This window comes from Oncorhynchus nerka, linkage group LG4 (assembly GCF_034236695.1).
Source record: "Oncorhynchus nerka isolate Pitt River linkage group LG4, Oner_Uvic_2.0, whole genome shotgun sequence".
Taxonomy (NCBI): Eukaryota; Metazoa; Chordata; class Actinopteri; order Salmoniformes; family Salmonidae; genus Oncorhynchus; species Oncorhynchus nerka.
In genome coordinates this window covers 6,116,871-6,133,302 of record NC_088399.1, presented here as the reverse complement: position 1 = coordinate 6,133,302, position 16,432 = coordinate 6,116,871, and the positions used below count along the sequence as shown (strand labels likewise).

The window sequence follows — 16,432 nt, the reverse complement described above, 5'->3', positions numbered from 1 at the left end:
TATTATACCACTGTATTATATTACTGTATTATACCACTGTATTATACCACTGTATTATATTACTGTATTATACCACTGTATTATACCACTGTATTATATTACTGTATTATACCACTGTATTATACCACTGTATTATACCACTGTATTATACCACTGTATTATACCATATTATTATATTACTGTATTATATTACTGTATTATACCACTGTATTATACCACTGTATTATATTACTGTATTATACCACTGTATTATACCACTGTATTATATTACAGTATTATACCATATTATTATATTACTGTATTATATTACTGTATTATACCACTGTATTATACCACTGTATTATACCACTGTATTATACCATATTATTATATTACTGTATTATACAAATCAAATCAAATCAAATGTATTTATATAGCCCTTCGTACATCAGCTGATATCTCAAAGTGCTGTACAGAAACCCAGCCTAAAACCCCAAACAGCAAACAATGCAGGTGTAAAAGCACGGTGGCTAGGAAAAACTCCCTAGAAAGGCCAAAACCTAGGAAGAAACCTAGAGAGGAACCAGGCTATGTGGGGTGGCCAGTCCTCTTCTGGCTGTGCCGGGTAGAGATTATAACAGAACATGACCAAGATGTTCAAATGTTCATAAATGACCAGCATGGTCGAATAATAATAAGGCAGAACAGTTGAAACTGGAGCAGCAGCACAGTCAGGTGGACTGGGGACAGCAAGGAGTCATCATGTCAGGTAGTCCTGGGGCACGGTCCTAGGGCTCAGGTCCTCCGAGAGAGAGAAGGAAAGAGAGAATTAGAGAGAGCATATGTGGGGTGGCCAGTCCTCTTCTGGCTGTGCCGGGTGGAGATTATAACAGAACGTGGCCAAGATGTTCAAATGTTCATAAATGACCAGCATGGTTGAATAATAGTAAGGCAGAACAGTTGAAAATGGAGCAGCAGCATGGCCAGGTGGACTGGGGACAGCAAGGAGTCATCATGTCAGTGTATTATACCACTGTATTACACCACTGTATTTTATTACTGTACAATATTACTGTAATACACCACCTACACTCCCTCTACTTGGTGATCACCTGATGTGGATCGTGGATGTGCTGCTGGGTGGGGTTTCAGAGCTGCCAACAGAACAGAACAAAACCTGACTAACAGCTTTCAGACTGGTACTTGAATGCTGATGATTAATGTAAATGATTTTCAAAGCACTTACCTGCATCAAATATATTTCTTTAAGTATAGGTTTGGGACCAGTTACCTGGCATGACCCTCCTTAAATGACAGAAACCAACACAACATACCTTTTTTTCTTGACTTTATATTCATTGTAGGTATTTTTTTTGATACATTGAAAAATCTTCACAATGATGAAAAGATGTTTGCCAATCCTTTTAGCAAGTGATCACCTGATGTGGATGTGTGATGCATCCCAGACAAAGCAAGTTCAATAATAAACGGGGCCTGGGGGTGTTCCCGTTCCTCAATCATGCTGTCATGGCAGGTAAGCCTTGTGGTTAGAGTGTTGGGCCAGTAACCAGCAGGTAGCCTTGTGGTTAGAGTGTTGGGCCACTAACCGAAAGGTTGCTGTATCGCTTCCCTGAGTTGACAAGGTAAAAAATCTGTTGTTCTGCACCTGAACAAGGCACTGTTCAGGGCCCTACAATGACCAATGACGATTAAGCATATAGAAATACATATATTTATGAAGAGATATCGTCCCGAATGAAAGAAAAATGGTTCCCCCGTTCCTATATCCAATGCCAGAGATAAATGGAATATTTGAAAACATCGTACAGAAAGACCAAGGCCTATGATTTTTAAAATGTAACTAGGCATGTCGGTTAGTTAGTCGGTTAAGAACAAATGATTATTTCCAATGACGGCCTAACGGGAAAACATTGTAGATAAATGTCATTGTAAGTAAGAATTTGTTCTTAACTGACATGCTAGAACCACTTATAAACATGGCTCATGGCACAAACAATGACACCACCAAGCCATGACACCACTACACCATGACACCACTACACCATGACACCACTACACCACCACACCATGACACCACTACACCATGACACCACTACACCACTACACCATGACACCACCACACCACACCACACCATGACACCACCACACCACACCATGACACCACCACACCATGACACCACCACACCACACCATGACACCACCACACCACCTCATGACACCACTACACCATGACACCACCACACCATGACACCACCACACCATGACACCACCACACCATGACACCACTACACCATGACACCACCACACCATGACACCACCACACCACACCATGACACCACCACACCATGACACCACCACACCATGACACCACCACACCACACCATGACACCACTACACCACACCATGACACCACCACACCATGACACCACCACACCATGACACCACCACACCGTGGCACCACCACACCATGACACCACCACACCATGACACCACCACACCACCCTATGACACCACCACACCACAGCATGACACCACCACACCATGACACCACTACACCATGACACCACCACACCATGACACCACCACACCATGACACCACTACACCATGACACCACCACACCATGACACCACCACACCACACCATGACACCACTACACCACACCATGACACCACTACACCATGACACCACCACACCATGACACCACCACACCATGGCACCACCACACCATGACACCACCACACCATAACATCACCACACCATGACACCACCACACCATGACACCACTACACCATGACACCACCACACCATGGCACCACCACACCATGACACCACTACACAATGACACCACCACACCATGACACCACCACACCATGACACCACTACACCACCACACCATGACACCACCACACCATGACACCACCACACCATGACACCACTACACCATGACAACACCACACCATGACACCACCACACCATGACACCACCACACCATGGCACCACCACACCATGACACCACCACACCATGACACCACCACACCATGACACCACTACACCATGACACCACCACACCATGACACCACTACACCACCACACCATGACACCACCACACCATGGCACCACCACACCATGACACCACTACACAATGACACCACCACATCATGACACCACCACACCATGACACCACTACACCACCACACCATGACACCACCACACCATGACACCACTACACCATGACAACACCACACCATGACACCACCACACCATGACACCACTACACCACCACACCATGACACCACCACACCATGACACCACTACACCATGACAACACCACACCATGACACCACCACACCATGACACCACCACACCATGACACCACCACATGACACCACCACACCATGCCATCATGACACCATGACACCACCACACCATGACACCACCACACCATGACACCACCACATGACACCTCCACACCATGACACCACCACACCATGCCACCATGACATCATGACACTACCACACCATGACACCACCACACCATGACACCACCACACCACCATGACACCACCACACCATGACACCACTACACCACCATGACACCACCACACCATGACACCACCACACCACCATGACACCACCACACCATGACACCACTACACCATGACACCACCACACCATGACACCACTACACCACCACACCATGACACCACCACACCATGACACCACTACACCATGACAACACCACACAATGACACCACCACACCATGACACCACCACACCACCATGACACCACCACACCATGACACCACCACACCACCATGACACCACCACACCATGACACCACCACACCACCATGACACCACCACACCACCATGACACCACCACACCATGACACCACCATGACACCACCACACCATGACACCACCACCCACCATGACACCACCATGACACCACCACACCACCATGACACCACCACACCACCATGACACCACCACACCATGACACCACCACACCATGACATGATTCCGCCACTCTTCTTTTAACTGTAGTTGTTGGCTGATAACCTAGTAGGGTTCAAGAGGATTTGTTTGCGGTGATGAATGGTTTTATACTAGCTGCTTGTACTAACATAAAGCCAGATAAGTAAGTTGGTTGTTGTCAAAGCTATAGCTGGATGTGGAGCAGGCCTGTTGTGGTGATTTGTAGTGAATCCACGCTTTTATAAAAGTTGGTTCTGGACAGGTAAAGCTGACTCAGGTTGTTACCTGTTTGTGTCTCCATTGTTTCAGGTATCTTGATGTGGTGGTGGCTGGATTAAATGCTAGTTTAAATGCTAGTTTTCACTGCTCTAGGTTTTAGCAGTGTAACGTGTAAACTGACTATGTTATGACAGCAGTGTGTTTCATTGCAAAGATAAACCCTGTTGGTGCTTGTCTGTCAGTGTGGTCACAGACTTCGTTTCTCTGCAGGATGAGTAAATAGATCCGCCCTGTAGATTCACACAAACCCTGTTAGTGCCAGGATGTGATTATGGTGCTGGGTGGGGCTCAGAGCTGCCAACAGAACAGAACCTGACTAACAGCTTTTCAGACTGATACTTTATTAATGTTTTTTTTTTTCATTCCCAAAGCATTTTCTTTAATTATAGGTTTGGGTAAAGGTTCAGGTCACTCGAGGTCTGCACCACCCAATGATGATCCGTGTTCACCAAGCCTATCCTCCCTCTACTCGGTGTGGATCGTGGATGTGCTGCTGGGCGGGGCTTCAGAGCTGCCAACAGAACAGAACAAACAGCTTTCAGACTGGTCATGAAAGCGGATGATTAATCTAAATGTAAATTATTTTCAAAGCACTTACTTGCAATTAAAGTGGAACTGACCGAAATTTTAGCCTCACGAAATCGTGTTAAAATCTGTTCATATACTCCCCTCAGGAATGATAAGACATATCTTTTTTTCTGACTAGTGAGCACTGAGATATGGTCATCTTCACGTTTTCATAAATTCTTAGAATTACGTACACGAAGGCATTTGTGACAAATCTATAGCAATATAAGGGGCCGTGCGTTTGGACAATTAGTAGACACTGCAGTAAATTAAACCTAATAAAAACACCTGCCTCGTCCAGGACCAGAGTCTATGCAAACCGGTGCAGCACAGCCAATCAGAGCTACAGTAGGCCTATATGTAAACCGGTGCAGCACAGCCAATCAGAGCTACAGTAGGCCTATATGCAAACCGGTGCAGCACAGCCAATCAGAGCTACAGAAGGCCTATATGCAAACCGGTGCAGCACAGCCAATCAGAGCTACAGTAGGCCTATATGCAAACCGGTGCAGCACAGCCAATCAGAGCTACAGTAGGCCTATATGCAAACCGGTGCAGCACAGCCAATCAGAGCTACAGTAGGCCTATATGCAAACCGGTGCAGCACAGCCAATCAGAGCTACAGGCCTATATGCAAACCGGTGCAGCACAGCCAATCAGAGCTACAGTAGGCCTATATGCAAACCGGTGCAGCACAGCCAATCAGAGCTACAGTAGGCCTATATGCAAACCGGTGCAGCACAGCCAATCAGAGCTACAGTAGGCCTATATGCAAACCGGTGCAGCACAGCCAATCAGAGCTACAGTAGGCCTATATGCAAACCGGTGCAGCACAGCCAATCAGAGCTACAGTAGGCCTATATGCAAACCGGTGCAGCACAGCCAATCAGAGCTACAGTAGGCCTATATGTAAACCGGTGCAGCACAGCCAATCAGAGCTACAGTAGGCCTATATGCAAACAAGCCATTTACCACACAGACCTGTCATCATTCACTATGAACTGGACTGTGTTTACAGACAGTAGGACCTGTCATCATTCACTATGAACTGGACTGTGTTTACAGACAGTAAGACCTGTCATCACTCACTATGAACTGGACTGTGTGTTTACAGGCAGTAGGGCCTGTCAGTCACTATGAACTGGACTGTGTGTTTACAGGCAGTAGGGCCTGTCATCATTCACTATGAACTGGACTGTGTTTACAGACAGTAGGGCCTGTCATCATTCACTTTGAACTGGACTGTGTGTTTACAGGCAGTAGGGCCTGCCATCATTCACTATGAACTGGACTGTGTGTTTACAGGCAGTAGGGCCTGCCATCATTCACTATGAACTGGACTGTGTGTTTACTGGAAGTAGGGCCTGCCATCATTCACTATGAACTGGACTGTGTGTTTATCATTCACTATGAACTGGACTGTGTGTTTACAGGCAGTAGGGCCTGTCATCATTCACTATGAACTGGACTGTGTGTTTACAGGCAGTAGGGCCTGTCATCATTCACTATGAACTGGACTGTGTTTACAGACAGTAGGACCTGTCATCATTCACTTTGAACTGGACTGTGTGTTTACAGGCAGTAGGGCCTGTCATCATTCACTATGAACTGGACTGTGTTTACAGACAGTAGGACCTGTCATCATTCACTATGAACTGGACTGTGTGTTTACAGGCAGTAGGGCCTGTCATCATTCACTATGAACTGGACTGTGTGTTTACAGACAGTAGGACCTGTCATCATTCACTTTGAACTGGACTGTGTTTACAGACAGTAAGACCTGTCATCATTCACTTTGAACTGGACTGTGTTTACAGACAGTAGGACCTGTCATCATTCACTTTGAACTGGACTGTGTGTTTACAGACAGTAGGACCTGTCATCATTCACTTTGAACTGGACTGTGTGTTTACAGGCAGTAGGGCCTGTCATCATTCACTATGAACTGGACTGTGTGTTTACAGGCAGTAGGGCCTGTCATCATTCACTATGAACTGGACTGTGTGTTTACAGGCAGTAGGGCCTGTCATCATTCACTTTGAACTGGACTGTGTGTTTACAGGCAGTAGGGCCTGACATCATTCACTATGAACTGGACTGTGTGTTTACAGGCAGTAGGGCCTGTCATCATTCACTATGAACTGGACTGTGTGTTTACAGGCAGTAGGGCCTGTCATCATTCACTATGAACTGGACTGTGTGTTTACAGGAAGTAGGGCCTGTTATCATTCACTATGAACTGGACTGTGTGTTTACAGGAAGTAGGGCCTGTTATCATTCACTATGAACTGGACTGTGTGTTTACAGGCAGTAGGGCCTGTCATCATTCACTTTGAACTGGACTGTGTGTTTACAGGAAGTAGGGCCTGTTATCATTCACTATGAACTGGACTGTGTGTTTACAGGCAGTAGGGCCTGTCATCATTCACTTTGAACTGGACTGTGTGTTTACAGGAAGTAGGGCCTGTTATCATTCACTTTGAACTGGACTGTGTGTTTACAGGCAGTAGGAACAGCGTGACTTTAGATCATTAGAACACATTCACCAAAAGCCACAAAATATACCTGAATGGATTTCTGCAAATATGTCACAAAATACCACCGTAGTCCTCTTACATTTGGGAACTTTACATGTAGGTGGATGTTCAATGCGTATCAGACAGATCAAGGTAAAGCACATCAATAGGCTCAGTTAAAGCCAAGGGTGAAAACCTGCCGTTTCCTTCTGGGAAAACCTGCCGTTTCCTTCTGGGGAAACCTGCCGTTTCCTTCTGGGGAAACGGGTGCCGTTTCCTTCTGGGAAAACCTGCCGTTTCCTTCTGGGGAAACGGGTTCCGTTTCCTTCTGGGAAAACCTGCCGTTTCCTTCTGGGAAAACCTGCCGTTTCCTTCTGGGGAAACGGGTGCCGTTTCCTTCTGGGAAAACCTGCCGTTTCCTTCTGGGAAAACCTGCAGTTTCCTTCTGGGGCTCAGTGGTGCCAATGTGCCAATGTCTCAGTGCCATCATACTGTAGTGCAGTTGTTCTCCAACCTCTCCCTGGGGACCCATTCCATAGATTTGATCTATTCCAGAGCTAGCGCACCTGATTCAACTTGTCGACTAATCATCAAGCCCTTGAATGGGTGAATCAGTTGAGCCTGTTCAGAGTTGCTACGACAACATTGTGACACGTCTGGTCCCCTCTCGTGTGGTGTGGTGATGTCATGGTGGTGTGGTGATGTCATGGTGGTGTGGTGGTGTAATGGTGTGGTGATGTCATGGTGGTGTGGTGGTGTAATGGTGTGGGGATGTCATGGTGTGGTGATGTCATGGTGTGGGGATGTCATGGTGTGGTGATGTCATGGTGTGGTGATGTCATGGTGGTGTAATGGTGTGGTGATGTCATGGTGTGGTGATGTCATGGTGTGGTGATGTCATGGTGTGGTGATGTCATGGTGTGGTGATGTCATGGTGGTGTGGTGATGTCATGGTGTGGTGATGTCATGGTGTGGTGATGTCATGGTGGTGTGGTGATGTCATGGTGTGGGGCTGTCATGGTGGTGTCTGCTGCAGCAAAGTAATATGTCTTACAGATATATTGTATATATATACACAGTTGAAGTCAGACTTTTACATACACCTTAGTCAAATACATTTAAACTCAGTTTTTCACAATTCCTGATATTTAATCCTAGCAAAAAATTCCCTGTATTAGATCAGTTAGATCACCACTTTATTTTTCAGGATATGAAATGTCAGAATAATAGTAGAGAAAATTATTTATTTCAGCTTTTATTTATTTCATCACATTCCCAGTGGGTCAGAAGTTTACATAAACTCTATTAGTATTTGGTAGCATTGCCTTTAAATTGTTTAACTTGGGTCAAACGTTTCGGGTAGCCTTCCATAAGCTTCCCACAATAAGTTGAGTGAATCTTAGCCCATTCCTCCTGACTGAGCTGGTGTAACTGAGTCAGGTTTGTAGGCCTCCTTGCTCGCACATGCTTTTTCAGTTCTGCCCACAAATCTTCTATGGGATTGAGGTCAGGGCTTTGTGATGGCCACTCCAATACCTTGACTTTGTTGTCCCTAAGCCATTTTGCCACAACTTTGGAAGTATGCTTGGGGTCATTGTCTATTTGGAAGACACATTTGTGGCCAAGCTTTAACTTCCTGACTGATGTCTTGAGATGTTGCTTCAATATATCCACATAATTTTTCTGCCTCATGATGCCGTCTATTTTGTGAAGTGCACCAGGCCCTCCTGCAGCAAAGCACCCCCACAACATGATGCTGCCCACCCCGTGCTTCACGGTTGGGGTGGTGTTCTTCGGCTTGCAAGCCTCCCCCTTTTCCTCCAAGCATAACGGTGGTCATTATGGCCAAACAGTTCTATTTTTGCTTCATCAGACCAGAGGACATTTCTCCAAAAAGTTCGATCTTTGTCCCCATGTGCAGTTGCAAACCGTAGTCTGGCTTTTTTTATGGCGGTTTTGGAGCAGTGGCTTCTTCCTTGCTGAGCGGCATTTCAGGTTATGTCGATATAGGACTCGTTTTACTGTGGATATAGATACTTTTGTACCTGTTTCCTCCAGCATCTTCACAAGGTCCTTTGCTGTTGTTCTAGGATTGATTTGCACTTTTTGCACCAAAGTACTTTCATCTCTAGGAGACAGAACGCATCTCCTTCCTGAGCGTTTTGACGGCTGCATGGTCCCATGGTGTTTATACTTGCGTACTATTGTTTGAACAGATAAATGTAGTACCTTCAGGCGTTTGGAAATTGCTCCCAAGGATGAACCAGACTTGTGGAGGTCTATAATTATTTTTCTGAGGTCTTGGCTGACTTCTTTTGATTTTCCCATGATGCCAAGCAAAGAGGCACTGAGCTTGAAGGTAGGCCTTTAATACATCCACAGGTACACCTCCAATTGACTCAAATGATTGTCAATTAGCCTATCAGAAGCTTCTAAAGCCATGACATAATTTTCTGGATTTTTCCAAGCTGTTTAAAGGCACATCCAACTTAGTGTATGTAAACTTCTGACCCACTGGAATTGTGATACAGTGAATTATAAGTGAAATTATCTGTCTGTAAACAATCGTTGGAAAAATAACTTGTGTCATGCACAAAGTAGATGTCCTAACTGACTTGCAAAAACTATCGTTTGTAAACAAGAAATTTGTGGAGTTGTTGAAAAATGAGTTTTAATGACTCCAACCTCAGTGTATGTAAACTTCTGACTTCAACTGTATATATATATATATATATATACCAAATCAAATCAAATCAAATTGTATTTGTCACATACACATGGTTAGCAGATGTTAATGCGAATGTAGCGAAATGCTTGTGCTTCTAGTTCCGACAATGCAGTAATAACCAATGAGTACTCTAACCTAACAATTCCCAAAACTACTACCTTATACACATAAGTGTAAAGGGATAAAGAATATGTACATAAAGATATATGAATGAGTGATGGTACAGAGCGGCATAGGCAAGATGCAGTAGATGGTATCGATTACAGTATATACATATGAGATGAGTATGTAAACAAAGTGGCATAGTTTAAAGTGGCTAGTGATACATGTATTACATAAGGATGCAGTAGATGATATAGAGTACAGTATATACGTATACATATGAGATAAATAATGTAGGGTATGTAAACATTATATTAAGTAGCATTGTTTAAAGTGGCTCTCTGTCCCAGCTTTGATGCACCTGTACTGACCTCGCCTTCTGGACGATAGCGGGGTGAACAGTACCAGTCACAAGTTTGGACACTCATTCAAGTTGTTTTCACTATTTTCTACATGCCCAGGGCAGATGAGTCAAAGGTGAAGCCGGAACTGGGTTAGTAACTGCCGATCCGATGTTCAAAAGTTATTATTAGTTATAAGAAATAAAATAAAGTAAAGATAAACACCAAACGAATCACAGGGAAGATGGGTCGAACCTCGCAAAATGGCGGCCATCCAGTACGGTTCCTTCAGTTCCTGTACATTACCACCATCACTCCATGAGTTGTTAATCATGAAACAAACCTCTCCGCCTTTTTTTCCCCCAGAGAGTTATTTCTTCCACGCAATGGACGGAGGACCCCTCTGGCTGAATGGACAGGGACAGTAAATCCAGAGAGAGACATAATTCCGTAAAACAGAGTATGTTACAATACCTGATGTCTCTCTGGAAGAGGCTCCTCGCCCTGAGCTTGTCTACCTTATTCATTGTTTCATTATTTAAAGCTCATGATAAAATAATACGACCTCAGCATCCCTGCATCGGATGGCTAACACGAAGAAGAAAGACTAGAATGTCTCTGTGTATCAGACAGCTTCTCTGCCAGCTAACACGAAGAAGAAAGACTAGAATGTCTCTGTGTATCGGACAGCTTCTCTGCCAGCTAACACAAAGAAGAAAGACTAGAATGTCTCTGTGCATCAGACAGCTTCTCTGCCAGCTAACACGAAGAAGAAAGACTAGAATGTCTCTGTGTATCAGACGGCTTCTCTGTCAGCTAACACGAAGAAGAAAGACTAGAATGTCTCTGTGCATCAGACAGCTTCTCTGCCAGCTAACACGAAGAAGAAAGACTAGAATGTCTCTGTGTATCAGACGGCTTCTCTGTCAGCTAACACGAAGAAGAAAGACTAGAATGTCTCTGTGCATCAGACAGCTTCTCTGCCAGATAACACGAAGAAGAAAGACTAGAATGTCTCTGTGTATCAGACGGCTTCTCTGTCAGCTAACACGAAGAAGAAAGACTAGAATTTCTCTGTGCATCAGACAGCTTCTCTGTCAGCTAACACGAAGAAGAAAGACTAGAATGTCTCTGTGCATCAGACGGCTTCTCTGCCAGCTAACACGAAGAAGAAAGACTAGTGTCTGTGTGGTAGCCTTTTGTTCTTACTCAGATACATAACACTACATGCTGGAACTGCAGGGTCCCTACTTACGACAAATTAGATCTGGTTTTTATTCATTTAAATATTTATTATTCATTAAGTCATTAATAACATTTGTAATACCATTATTAATCCCTTTAAACATAGAGTTGTTAAAAACAAAATTATACTTCACCATTTCAAGTAACAGAGGTTTATATCTATTAACCCTCGAGCTACCAACATATTTTACCTATACATGGATTACCAACGGGGCCATTTTGAAGAAACTATTGGATAAAGCAACAATCAAAGCAAAATGTAAACGTATATCTCGTTAAAACGTCACATGGAAAATAATGATGTCTACAATGTATAAATAACCAAAACACAGTCGTTAAATGGACACGTTACAGGCCTATATATACAATATAACCATTACAGCACCATGAATGTGCCATGGTTGACAGGTTGCTAACAGTAACGCAGTATAGAATAGTAGTATACATTCACAATAGTATACATTCACAATAGTATACATTCACAATAGTATACATTCACAATAGTATACATTCATAATAGTATACATTCACAATAGTATACATTCACAATAGTATACATTCACAATAGTATACATTCACAATAGTATACATTCACAATAGTATACATTCACAATAGTATACATTCACAATAGTATACATTCATTAAGTGTATGAATTATAATGCATTTAAAAAGTACTAAAAAAACATACATTTATTCCATTTGACAGGGATTTTAAAACTTTTACACAATGAACACTTGATTTGATAGAAACATATAGCTGGCTATGAGTGTTGGAAGGATGTGCACACTTTTCACTCACAATTCTGGAGTATAATGATGAGCTATTTATGTTTGATTCTCTAAGCGTTTGAGGAGCATGACAGCTGGCGATCAGCTCTGCGTGAGCCCGACATGTGTGTGTGTGTGTGTGTGAGTGTATCACTGCTGCATGCTGGGTAGACCTCGTTTCCAACGCCGCATAAACAAAAGGTTAATGAGGGTTCACGGGCCTCACTGCTTTTTGTTTATCCCTTCAGCAGATGCCAACAGATTTACACACACACACACACACACACACACACACACACACACACACACACACACACACACGCCACACACACACAGACACAGTGACACACACACACACACACACACACACACACACACACACACACACACACACACACACACAGAGACACACACACACACACACACACAGACACAGAGGACAAAGACAGAGACAGAGACACAGACACACACACACACACACACACAGAGAGACACACACACACACAGACACACACACAGAGGACAAAGACAGAGACAGAGACACAGACACACACACACACACACACACAGAGGACAGAGACACACACACACACACACACACACACAGAGGACAGAGACACACACACACACACACACACACACACCGTGACCATTTCAGCTAGAGGAACACATAACCCACCGTGTCCATTTCAGCTAGAGGAACACATAGAGGAACACATACCCACTGTGACCATTTCTCTATGTAAATACTGCAGTTCATGGATGGATATCGGCTACTTCCTGACTTAAATAAATATATTTTTACGTCTCATCATGTTTTCCTGTTTTTAGTTCTGGCTCATTTGATAGATATGCATTGTTTTAGCAATTTTTTCTTGATTTAATAATAATTTATCTTTATCTACTGATCAAGTGATCAAAGCAATTGTGTGATGGATTGTTTTTATTTATTGATTTATGATTGATTGTTGTATTGTGGATGTTTTCGCTGAATGTTCATGCTTTCCTGATGTTCTGCGGTTGTGGCCAAGGTGACGAAGGTTTCAAATGGTCGTTATGGGAGACTTGTGATGTTCATTTTCATCAAAGACTTTCATATGGATGTTACTACTTCCCTCAAACCCAAATGTCAGGTTTTATCTTTCTGTGTCACTCATAAAGTGTATGTAGATGATGAAATACTGCCCTCCAGTGGAGAGATGACCAAACAACACCACGTTTCCCCCCCTCATTGTGTTGAGAGTGTAATGGTAAAACAACAATGTCTTCATTTTGAGTAGTAGTCGTGTTTTTGAGAAAAGTCAGACTTTCTGCTATGAATGATTAATAATTGATTTGACAAGTACTGTTTTTAGAGTTTTTATGTCTACGATATCATTGTGGTATTTGCTTTGCGACACACTAATTTATGTTCTTCCTTCAGCCTTGTCTAGCTGTCTGTGTCCTTAAGGAAATGTCACTTTGACCAAGGAAAAATTAACCAAAGCCTCAGCACATTATCATGGAAAAGGGCTTGATATCTATTTGTGTACGTGTTAGTCTCACGTTACCATAGTCCCCAGTCTCACGTTACCATAGTCCCCGGTCTCACGTTACCATAGTCCCCAGTTTCACGTTACCATAGTCCCCGGTCTCACGTTACCATAGTCTCACGTTACCATAGTCCCCAGTCTCACGTTACCATAGTCCCCAGTCTCACGTTACCATAGTCTCACGTTACCATAGTCCCCAGTCTCACGTTACCATAGTCCCCGGTCTCACGTTACCATAGTCCCCAGTCTCATGTTACCATAGTCCCCAGTCTCACGTTACCATAGACCCCAGTCTCACGTTACCATAGTCCCCGGTCTCACGTTACCATAGTCCCCGGTCTCACGTTACCATAGTCCCCAGTCTCACGTTACCATAGTCTCACGTTACCATAGTCCCCGGTCTCACGTTACCATAGTCCCCAGTTTCACGTTACCATATCCCCCGGTCTCACGTTACCATAGACTCACGTTACCATAGTCCCCAGTCTCACGTTACCATAGTCCCCGGTCTCACGTTACCATAGTCTCACGTTACCATAGTCCCCGGTCTCACGTTACCATAGTCCCCAGTCTCACGTTACCATAGTCCCCAGTCTCACGTTACCATAGTCCCCAGTCTCACGTTACCATAGTCTCACGTTACCATAGTCCCCGGTCTCACGTTACCATAGTCCCCGGTCTCACGTTACCATAGTCACCAGTCTCACGTTACCATAGTCCCCGGTCTCACGTTACCATAGTCCCCAGTCTCACGTTACCATCGTCCCCGGTCTCACGTTACCATAGTCCCCGGTCTCACGTTACCATAGTCCCCGGTCTCACGTTACCATAGTCCCCGGTCTCACGTTACCATAGTCCCCAGTCTCACGTTACCATAGACTCACGTTACCATAGTCCCCGGTCTCACGTTACCATAGACTCACGTTACCATAGTCCCCGGTCTCACGTTACCATAGTCCCCAGTCTCACGTTACCATAGTCTCACGTTACCATAGTCCCCGGTCTCACGTTACCATAGTCCCCGGTCTCACATTACCATAGTCCCCAGTCTCACGTTACCATAGTCCCCGGACTCACGTTACCATAGTCCCCGGTCTCACGTTACCATAGACTCACGTTACCATAGTCCCCAGTCTCACGTTACCATAGACTCACGTTACCATAGTCCCCGGTCTCACGTTACCATAGTCCCCGGTCTCACGTTACCATATCCCCCGGTCTCACGTTACCATAGACTCACGTTACCATAGTCCCCGGTCTCACGTTACCATAGACTCACGTTACCATAGTCCCGGGTCTCACGTTACCATAGACTCACGTTACCATAGTCCCCAGTCTCACGTTACCATAGACTCACGTTACCATAGTCCCCAGTCTCACGTTACCATAGACTCACGTTACCATAGTCCCCGGTCTCACGTTACCATAGACTCACGTTACCATAGTCCCCGGTCTCACGTTACCATAGACTCACGTTACCATAGTCCCCGGTCTCACGTTACCATAGACGTTACCATAGTCCCCGGTCTCACGTTACCATAGACTCACGTTACCATAGTCCCCGGTCTCACGTTACCATAGACTCACGTTACCATAGTCCCCGGTCTCACGTTACCATAGACTCACGTTACCATAGTCCCCGGTCTCACGTTACCATAGACTCACGTTACCATAGTCCCCAGTCTCACGTTACCATAGACTCACGTTACCATAGTCCCCGGTCTCACGTTACCATAGACTCAATTACCATAGTCCCCGGTCTCACGTTACCATAGACTCACGTTACCATAGTCCCCGGTCTCACGTTACCATAGTCCCCGGTCTCACGTTACCATAGACTCACGTTACCATAGTCCCCGGTCTCACGTTACCATAGACTCACGTTACCATAGTCCCCGGTCTCACGTTACCATAGTCCCCCGTCTCACGTTACCATATTCCCCGGTCTGGAATGCCAGGAGCCCTGTATGTACTGTAGATTCATCCCTCTCACACATAACAGGAGACTTGTTTCACATAACATTAGAAAGTCCTAATGCGGAAACAATAACAATAAACCTTTCTGTGTTTCAGCCTGAAAGAGGTTCAACAACATCTGGAGCACCTGAGGAACGAGGTTGAGACACTCCTGAACTGAGCTGAGTGACTTGGCAGGCCAGAGGAACGAGGTTGAGACACTCCTGAACTGAGCTGAGTGACTTGGCAGGCCAGAGGAACGAGGTTGAGACACTCCTGAACTGAGCTGAGTGACTTGGCAGGCCAGAGGAACGAGGTTGAGACGCTCCTGAACTGAGCTGAGTGACTTGGCAGGCCAGAGGAACGAGGTTGAGACGCTCCTGAACTGAGCTGAGTGACTTGGCAGGCCAGAGGAACG

At 44.8% G+C, this 16,432-nt stretch overlaps 1 protein-coding gene across 3 annotated transcripts in view; it reads left to right on the top strand.

Moving 5' to 3' along the window:
* The window catches only part of LOC115123076 (cingulin-like protein 1), a 104,906-nt gene that overhangs the window by 36,675 nt on the left and 51,799 nt on the right, over positions 1 to 16,432 (top strand). For all 3 annotated transcript variants that reach the window (XM_065017176.1, XM_065017178.1, XM_065017177.1), the window contains one exon: positions 16,132 to 16,432. This exon is cut by the window's right edge and continues 511 nt beyond it. The gene's annotated coding sequence lies outside the window, so the exon portion shown is untranslated. The remainder of the gene's footprint in view (positions 1 to 16,131) is intronic.